Here is a 9331-nt window from a genome sequence, read left to right on the forward strand (position 1 = left end):
GAAGAGGTAGAGGTAGATTTGATAAGAGAAATGTTCAATGTTACTATTGTAACAGGTATGGCCACTTTGAAAGAGAATGCAGATTGAAAGAAGGTAAAAATGCTAATTATGCTCAAGAAAGTGGTGAGTATCCTCCAAATCACTTATTTTTATCTTATGCCAAAGGTGAAAATACTAGTAAAGATGTTTGGTACCTAGATTCTGGATGATCTAACCATATGACAGGGAATGAAAAGTTGTTTTCAGGAAAGGATGGATGTTTCAAATCCAAGATCCAGCTTGGTGATGATAAATCACTGGAGGTTCCTGCCAAAGGAGTTATGGAGGTCCAAACAAAAGAAGGTATAAAGAGTATTCATGACATTTATTATACTCCACAATTGAAGCATAATTTGTTGAGCGTTGGGCAGCTATGTGAGAAAAATTATAAAGTAGTCTTTGAAAATAAGACATGTACTATCTATGATAAGAATAAGGGAAATAGGGTGATCACTGTTGTGCCTATGACAAGAAATAAGATGCTTCCCTTGAGGATTGATGAACATAACAGTAATCTTGCAAATATGGCTTATGAGGATTCAAGTTGGTTATGGCATCTCAGGTATGGGCATTTAAATTTTCAGAGTTTGATGTTTCTAACCTCACATGCATTAGTTTCTAGTTTGCCCAAGCTAGAAGAGCATAAGGAGGTTTGTGAAGGATGGGCTAAAGGAAAGCATGCAAGGGAAAGGTTTCCAAAGGGCAGTGCGTGGAGGGCTCATCACCCACTTCAACTTGTTCATTCAGACATATGTGGTCCTATGAAGACTAAGAGTTTGGGTAAGTCATCATATTTCATCATTTTTATTGATGATTACTCGCGAAATTGTTGGGTATATTTTTTGAAGGCCAAAAGTGAAGCCCTGGATACATTCAAGAAGTTCAAAGCCCTTGTAGAAAATGAGAGAGGGTGCAAGATCAAATGTTTGTGAACTGACCGTGGAGGAGAATTCTGCTCAAAAGCTTTCCAGAGTTATTGTGATATGAATGGCATCAAGAGGCAGCATACTACAACATACACACCCCAACAGAATGGCATAGCTGAAAGAAAAAATCGTACTGTGGTTGAAATGGCAAGATGCATGTTACAAACTAAGGGATTGAGCAACTCTTATTGGGGAGATGCAGTTGCTACAGCAGTGTACATCCTCAACCGTAGCCCCACCAGTGCACTGGAAAAGATGACTCCTTATGAAGCTTGGTATGGAAAAAGGCCTAATGTTAATCATTTCAAAGTTTTTGGTTGTTTGGCTTATGTGCATGTACCTAATCAAAATAGAAAAAATTTAGATGCAAAGAGTGAATTATGTACTTTTATTGGGTATAGTGAGACAAGCAAGGCTTATAAATTGTATAATCCTCTAAATAACAAGCTTATTGTTTCAAGAGATGTAATTTTTTTATTAAAGGGGAGTTTATGGTCATCAAAAAGGCCATGTTGAGAAGACAAAATCTGTTTTGAATGATGATATAATTGTTGATAATTATCATGAGCAGCCAACTAATGTTTCTGTAACTAGTGGCTTAACTCCACCAAGCAGCCCTTCATTAATTTCCTCAACATCAAGTTCAAGTCCAACTTCTTCTCCAAGTTCTACAAGGAAGGTAAGAAGATTGAGTGATATTTATCAAAAGAGTGCAAATCAAGCACATGAAGAAAGCCCAATAGGTGAGATAGTCAATTTTTCTTTATTAGCCAAGGCTGAATTTGAACAATCATGTTTTGAAGATGCATGTACTAATGAGGTTTGGATGCAAGCCATTCAAGAAGAGATGGATTCCATACAAAGGAATGACACTTGTAAGTTGACAGAGCTTCCACATGACAAGAAAAAGATTGGCACCAAATGGGTCTATAAGACTAAATATAACAGTGATGGGAGTGTTGAAAGACACAAAGCAAGATTAGTTGCTAAAGGATTCACACAGAAGTATGGAATTGATTATGAAGAGACATTTGCACCAGTAGCAAGACAGGAGACCATTAGAATGTTGATTTCATTAGCAGCTCAGAAAAAGTGGAGCATACATCATATGGACATGAAAAGTGCCTTCTTGAATGGGTACTTAGAAGAGGAAGTATATGTGGGGCAGCCACAAAGTTTTGAAGTGGAAGGAAAGGAGAATAATGTCTACAAGTTGAAAAAGGCTTTGTATGGCCTCAAGCAAGCACCAAGAGTGTGGTATGCAAGGATTGATGGATACTTTCAGGAAAATGGCTTCCAGAGAAGTAAGAGTGATCCTACCCTTTACTACAAACAAGAAGGTATTGATATTCTAATCATAAGTTTGTATGTTGATGATCTATTGTATATGGGTAGTAGTTCTAAGATGAATAATAAATTCAAAGTTGCTATGATGAATGAATTTGAGATGTAAGATGTAGGCATCATGAAATATTTTCTAGGAATGGAGGTTTATCAAAGTAAGGATGAGATTTTCATTTGTCAGACAAAGTATGCACATGATATGCTAAATAAATTTGATATGCTTGATTGTAATCCATCCCCTACTCCAAGTGCTCATGGAGAGGTGTTATGTAGAGATGATGGTGCTGATTTAGTTGATGAGAAAACTTACAGAAGTATTGTGGGGAGCTTGATATTTCTAACCCACACAAGGCCTGATATTACATATTCAGTTTCACTTGTTTCAAGGTATATGACAAATCCATTTGAAATACATATGAAGGCAGCGAAGAGGATTTTAAGGTATGTGAAAGGCACTCTAAATTTTGGTATTCATTACTACTCTTATGAAAAGTTCAATCTTGTTGGATTTAGTGATTCAGATTGGGGAGGTAGTCTTGATGACCGTAAGTCCACATCTGGAAATTGTTTCTCTTTTGGTTTTGGTTTGATTACATGGAGCTCAAAAAAGCAAAGCATTGTTGCCCTGTCATCCACAGAAGCAGAGTATGTTGCAGTTACTTCAACAGGTACACAAGCTCTTTGGCTTAGAAGAATTTTGGAAGAAATTGGAGAAAACAAATTCAGCCTACAATGATTTATTGTGATAATGTAAGTGCTATCAAGTTAGCAAAGAATCCAGTTCATCACAACAGGGCAAAGCATTTTGACCTGAAATATCACTTCATTAGGGATTTGGTGCAGAAGAAGGATATTGAATTGAAGCATATAAATACTCAGCATCAACTAGCAGATATCTTCACCAAAGCAGTTGCAAAAGATGAGTTTTTGGCACTACGAGATAAGATAGTAAATCCTCATTAATCATTAAGGGGGGGTGTTGGGAATAATGCTTAATTAGTTATGTAAATCGCTGACAAATTAGTCAGTAGATTTTGTGTTCTCTGCAAAATTAAAGCAACAAATTGTTATGGTGGTCAGTGCTGGAAATTAGCTGTAATGCCAGTAGATTTGTTTCAGAGTTTATTTTAGTAATAATTTTACCATATAAGAATGTAGTTAATGGTTCAATTAATATATGAGATTTGCAGTAGTTTTTAGCTCACACAGTAACTGTGTTTTATTTGTTTTATTTTTTTTATATGTATTTTTCGTCATAGTATTGTTGGCTTATCAGATGGCTGTAAACAACTCATTTCATATTCTACAAGTCCAAGTAACTCAAACAAGGCTTGATAGATTTCACGTGCAAATGAGGCTTGATAGATTTCACGCGCACAAAGATTTCTTTTTGTGAGGCAACATTACCGTGCATCTAGCATCATTTCCTTGGTAGCTAGAAATCTTAAGCCCATCGCTTTGCATATTCATGAATCTCAAAACTTCGAGGCCTTACCATTCTAATTCAATCCTTTATGGCTTCAAGATACCATGGTAGTGGACAAACATCTCAACAGCATTCCATATATGGGTTACAGGCTCTCTACTATTCATTTAGGAAGCTGACACTTAAAGTATGGGCAAAATTCTTTTGTATTCCTTCAATAATTGAAAAATAGCAACTAAACACTCAGCTGGCCTCTGTACCAAAAAGAATGGAGAAAGAAGATATAACCAATGAACTACAAAAATTAGAACGCGTGACGTTTCAAAAGTTACATAAGGTGCTCAAGAGTGAAGACGAAATATAGTGGCTCAAATCACATAGTATGTCGCTGAAGTTTGGAGACAAAAATACATCATTCTTCAATAGACAAGGTAAAGCAAAAACGGCCAAAAACAATGCCAAGGAAATGTTCATGGAGGAAAAATAAAAATGAAGCAATTTTACGGCGATAAAAGACATACCCAAGACTTCCTTTGAAGCTTTGTACTCTGAACAAGGCAGAGTAGACCCAGAAATCATCACATCTATGTTGGAGAAAATTTTGATGGTTACTACTCTTGAGGAGAATGTGGAGTTGATAAAACCAATCAAGGAACTAGATTTTAAATGCAATTTGGGGTCTGGCACCTCACAAATCCCAAGTCCCTGACAGATTCATCATACACTTTTATAAAGCCGACTAAAGCCCAACCAAAACTGACTTTAAAAGAATAGTACAATTTGTCCAAAAATCATGTAAACTTTGGGGAAGCACAAATTCCTCTTTTCTCGCCCTTGTCTCAAAAGAAGTTAGCCTCTCTTCCTTTTCCAAGTATTGACTGACATCCCTATGTAACTCCTCTTATAAAATCATGACAAATATTATGGAAAATAGGTTGAAAAAGAATCTCTTCAAAAATCGTCTCTAACAATGAAGGTGGATGTATGGAAAAGTGTCAAATGGTGAACAACATTATCATGTGAACAAGCTTGTTCACTCAAGCAAAGAGAACCAAAAAATGAACGATTATTAAAATTGATATGGCCAATGCTTTTAACCATGTAAAACATTTATTGTGTATTTGATTTTTTATTCAAATTCAGATTTTGAACTTCTTTCATCAAATGAGTATCATCATGCTGCATGCATCGACACCTCTTTCTTTAGAGGAAGTCATGCTTTGAGGCAACGCCACCCCATCTCCCCTTTTCTATACAATCATCATGGTAGCCTTTTGAAGTCAAAAGTTAGGCTGAAAAGGATTTCTAGGAATATTTCAGGGTTTAGAATAATTAGGGGAATAGAAAAGTTTTGATCACTGTCAATTTGTTGAAAATACACATCCTTTAAACAAAGCACCTATCTCACTGCCTCAGGGGTTAAGGTTAATAATCTTATAACTCAAAATTCTATGCTTTCCATGACAAGGATCTTGGACTTCGTTCAAATACTTGGAAACGCCCATCTCCTTGAGTAATCCAATGTCTTAATCTTGGCAAAGCATCATTGGAAAAATTGAATATAAATTCCAAACTAAATCTAGTAGGGTGAATTGTTTTCAGAAAATCCCTTTTAAACCTTTCCTGATGTTTCAGAACTCCAGTGCATTGACTTTAAGGGGCATAATGCATCAAATTGTAATCATTGTTTTCTTTGAAATCTGTCTTAAAATCTAAAAAATTCAGGTAGGTAAAAAGGTAAATGAATACAAGAAACTTTTTGAGTAATTTGCTATAGTCTATGTATCATACGGTTTTAAGAAGGATTTTTAAAAAGAGTTTTTAGCTAGAGTTGGATGGGATGGGCTGGGATTGATCTGATTAAATTATTAATGACTCAATCATCTTTTGTATGAATGAGACCAAAAAAAAAAAAAAAAAACTAAAATCTAAGTATATATTATTTCAAAATTTTCTTAAAGCTCTCACTAAAATTATCAAAAATTGAAAATTAAAATTTTAAATGTCTCAAACCTTTCCTTTCCTACTAACATAACCAACATAGATCCATCTTAAATACGGATCTAATATGAGCCGAGAGGGATCCAATTTCTTCACGTGTAAATTTATGAGCTGACATTATTTAAATGTTTTGTATAGTTATTTCATTTTTTATTTTTAAATTTTTTATAATTTTTATTTTGGCTGACATTATCAAAATTTAAATTCAATTTTGAAACGGAAGGACAGTGTTACACATCAAGCTGAGCTGTAGAATGACACTGAGTTGTAGAATGAACCTCTCTGCTAAATCATGTTCAACATGTTCTGTACAGCCTATAAACTACAGGTAATTGATAACTTACTTATATGACCATACAACATACATATTAATAATAAATTATCTAATTAAAAACCTAAATAGAATATCTGCTTCGATAAATACCTTTAAAGTCTTTGGATGGTGAATTAGACAGACATGAAGGTCATCGCTTGTAAAGGAGGCAACCATTGCAAAATAACTGCATTTGGTGATCTTTGCCCAATAACTCACTAGCATGAATCCAAGACTGCCTATGTGAGCAAGCCTCTTTAATCACCCACCTTCACCGTTGGTAGTTATTCTCTTCGCCGTTAAAGAGCTTCTCAAAGTAGATAAATTACATCCCCAAGGGTAGAAAGCAGTGGTATTACCCTATCCACGAATCCATACCAAGAATCCAAATCCTTGATAGTAGAAAAAGGCTGCCAAACGAAAGTTAAACCCCAGTCAGATGGTTCTAAAAGAGGGAGAAAGGATGTGAACAAACTATAGATAGTCGCCTTTAAAAGAGATCAAGGTGTAGTTTGGCAATGAAGGGTATAGTTTAGAAGGTTACACGCTGTTTCATGTGCGTCAAAGCAAAGAAGGAATTACAGAGAGTGGAAGTGCAGGAGACTTAAAAGGGTCTAATTTTAATTACAGATAGTGGAAGTGCAGGAGACTTAAAAGGGTCTAATTTTAATTACAGAGAGTGGAAGTGTAGGTGATTTAGAAGGGCATAATTTTGACGGTTAAACAGTGTTTCATCTGTGCCAAGCAGAGATGTAACTACAGACAAAGGGAAGTACAGCATTTAAAAAATGAATGCAATGCATTCCTAACAACCAGTTTTTCAAAATCTGCGAGGCAATTTTTGCAAATGATTTCCAACAGGCAGTGTGAAATTAAATTAGCTGTATTCTTTGATAGAAATCAAAGGTGGAGGTCATGCAGAAGCAACTGAAATGAAACCCTGAGTTGGCTCCTCCAATGCGTGCCTGGGAACATGAATGCTGAAGTGAGAAACGGCTTCATCTAAATCCAAGAAGGGGGTTTGTGGATATGTTTAAAGATGGACTCAGCACATACGGTATGCTGCAGTGTTTGGGACCTAGACTCTCACTAAATGACGGAGGCCAACCATGCCTGTGCTAAAGTTTAAGCTTTGGCTGGAAGACCCTCTGTTTCATATTATTCAGAATATCTAAAGATTTGGCGAGCTAACAGGACCCATGTTTACAGGTCGAAGGGTATGTTTCAAGGAATACAATCAGCCTCCCCAGCCAACTTCTTTGTAATTTTCTATTATTATAGAATCAAGATTTTGTACTGCAAATTTAAACAAATCAGGTTAAAAAAGAGTTCTAATCGCCTTCAAACTAAAACAAAACAGGTTTAAAATTTCACCCAAAAAAAACAAAAACAAAAAACCCTTTCTAATCTTCTTCACTACAGTTGCAGGACAAGAGTTGGGGACAAGTGCAAAAGATGCTCAGGTGCTTTGATTTAATACCATTCAGAGTAAATAGTTGACTGACCTCCCTGTCGATCCAAATGTTCTGGTGTCGTGTTTAAAAAGCTTGTGTCCTGTGCTTTGAGGGTACAAATCGTGCAAACTGCAACATGTCCTGCTTCATGCCATTCCCTGCATGCATGGTCATGAATCAGCACAGCAGGTATGGTACCCCTTTGCTATAAGAGTGGATTCCAACCCATTTCCATTTGAGAATTTAACCACATTACTCAATTGCTCGCCCTTCCTCAAGCACATTAACAATTTCAATCAATATAAGTCAGTTTTACCTTAGCCGCGACTGCAAAAGTTCAAGCTCAGCTCAGAGGATTTTGCTGGATAAGCTTCGCCATGAAAAGGAAAGGAACCCGCACCACAATAACATTATCCTGACTCACCTGGTTTTGGTTATATGCAACGGACCAACACACTGTTAGCAAAAGTTCAAGCTCACCTCAGACGATTTTGCTGGATAAGCTTCGCCATGAAAAGGAAAGGAACCCGCACCACAATAACATTATCCTGACTCACCTGGTTTTGGTTACATGCAACGGACCAACACACTGCTAGCAAAAGTTCGAGCTCAGCTCAGAGGATTTTGCTGGATAAGCTTCGCCATGAAAAGGAAACGAACCCGCACCACAATAACATTATCCTGACTCACATGGTTTTGGTTATATGCAACGGACCAACACCCTGCTAAGCTGCCCATTTGTGGCGTGGAGATTGAGTGTGACTGTGACTGTGACTGTGACCACAGACACGACCCCGTATGTGTGTGCCCGTGCACATACAGGAGAAGAGGCAACTTAGGGGAGAATTTGGCGGCGTAGAGATATGATGATTTATAATATGATCTGATCAATGAATGTTATGTACACAGTCCAATTCGCCAACCGTTCCGAAAACGAAAAAATATTTGAAAGACAGTGGAACGTTAACGTTGCTGCGTGCTTGTGATTGGGTGTCAAATTACATATATAAGCTCTGCACACTGCAGTGGAACCTCAAACAATGCAACGTAATGATCGCACTGCCATAAATAACCAGGATTGGATGTTTACCGATACACAAAATCCACCATTCAACCTGAAGGAGATATATATATATATTGAGAAAACTTCGGGTTCTGACCTAGGCTTACATTGACAACAGTGCATTTAAAAAGAAAATGGTATATCCTGGCTTTGTATCGACAAGAGTGCATTAAAAAAATATGATGGAGAATGGGAAACTTCAACGGAATAATAATTTTGAAAGTATGGGTTTTCAGGGGCATTCATCATCGCTTATTCAATGCTTTGTGTTTTATGTTTGATATTTAAAGATAAATGGAATTTTGACATGAGGTAAATAGAGGAAATGTTAGATTAAATCTGACTTAATGCTTATTATCATTATTATAAAATATAGGTAAGAATCATTTATTTAAATTATTGATTGAGTTGATGATTTGAACAAAGGTACGCAGACAATACGTAGAAAAATGCAATACCATTCCTCTTCCACTATCGGTCCTCAGAAGTGTCGGGCCTGACCTTAAACAACAAACGCTATATCCTAAAAATCGATTGCACATTGCCCTACTTTCAAGACATGCCCACCCCAAAACCCACGGCAACAAAAAAGTTCAAATTCAAAACATATGTTATATGATGTACCTTTCGTTTAGAAAACACTATACATATAATATAACTATAGAATTAATCGAAGTTTAGATTTATTATTATGAAAAAATATATATTTATAAAATTAATTCAAGTTTAAATCGATGAATAAATTTTGTCTCCAAGCACAAATAA

General features: G+C 36.2%; 1 protein-coding gene across 1 annotated transcript in view; it reads right to left on the bottom strand.

The window, feature by feature from the left end:
• Positions 1 to 7843, bottom strand: part of LOC149192764 (uncharacterized) — a 108965-nt gene extending 101122 nt beyond the window's left edge. The window contains exons 1-2 of the mRNA XM_089404703.1: positions 7820 to 7843; positions 7555 to 7661 (exon numbers count right to left, since the gene is read on the bottom strand). The gene's annotated coding sequence lies outside the window, so the exon portion shown is untranslated. The remainder of the gene's footprint in view (positions 1 to 7554; positions 7662 to 7819) is intronic.
• Positions 7844 to 9331: the final 1488 nt, after the last annotated feature.

The sequence above is a fragment of the Pinus tabuliformis genome, chromosome 2_2 (assembly GCF_031772625.1).
Source record: "Pinus tabuliformis cultivar Carrire ecotype Pingquan chromosome 2_2, CPIR1, whole genome shotgun sequence".
In the NCBI taxonomy this organism is placed as follows: domain Eukaryota; kingdom Viridiplantae; phylum Streptophyta; class Pinopsida; order Pinales; family Pinaceae; genus Pinus; species Pinus tabuliformis.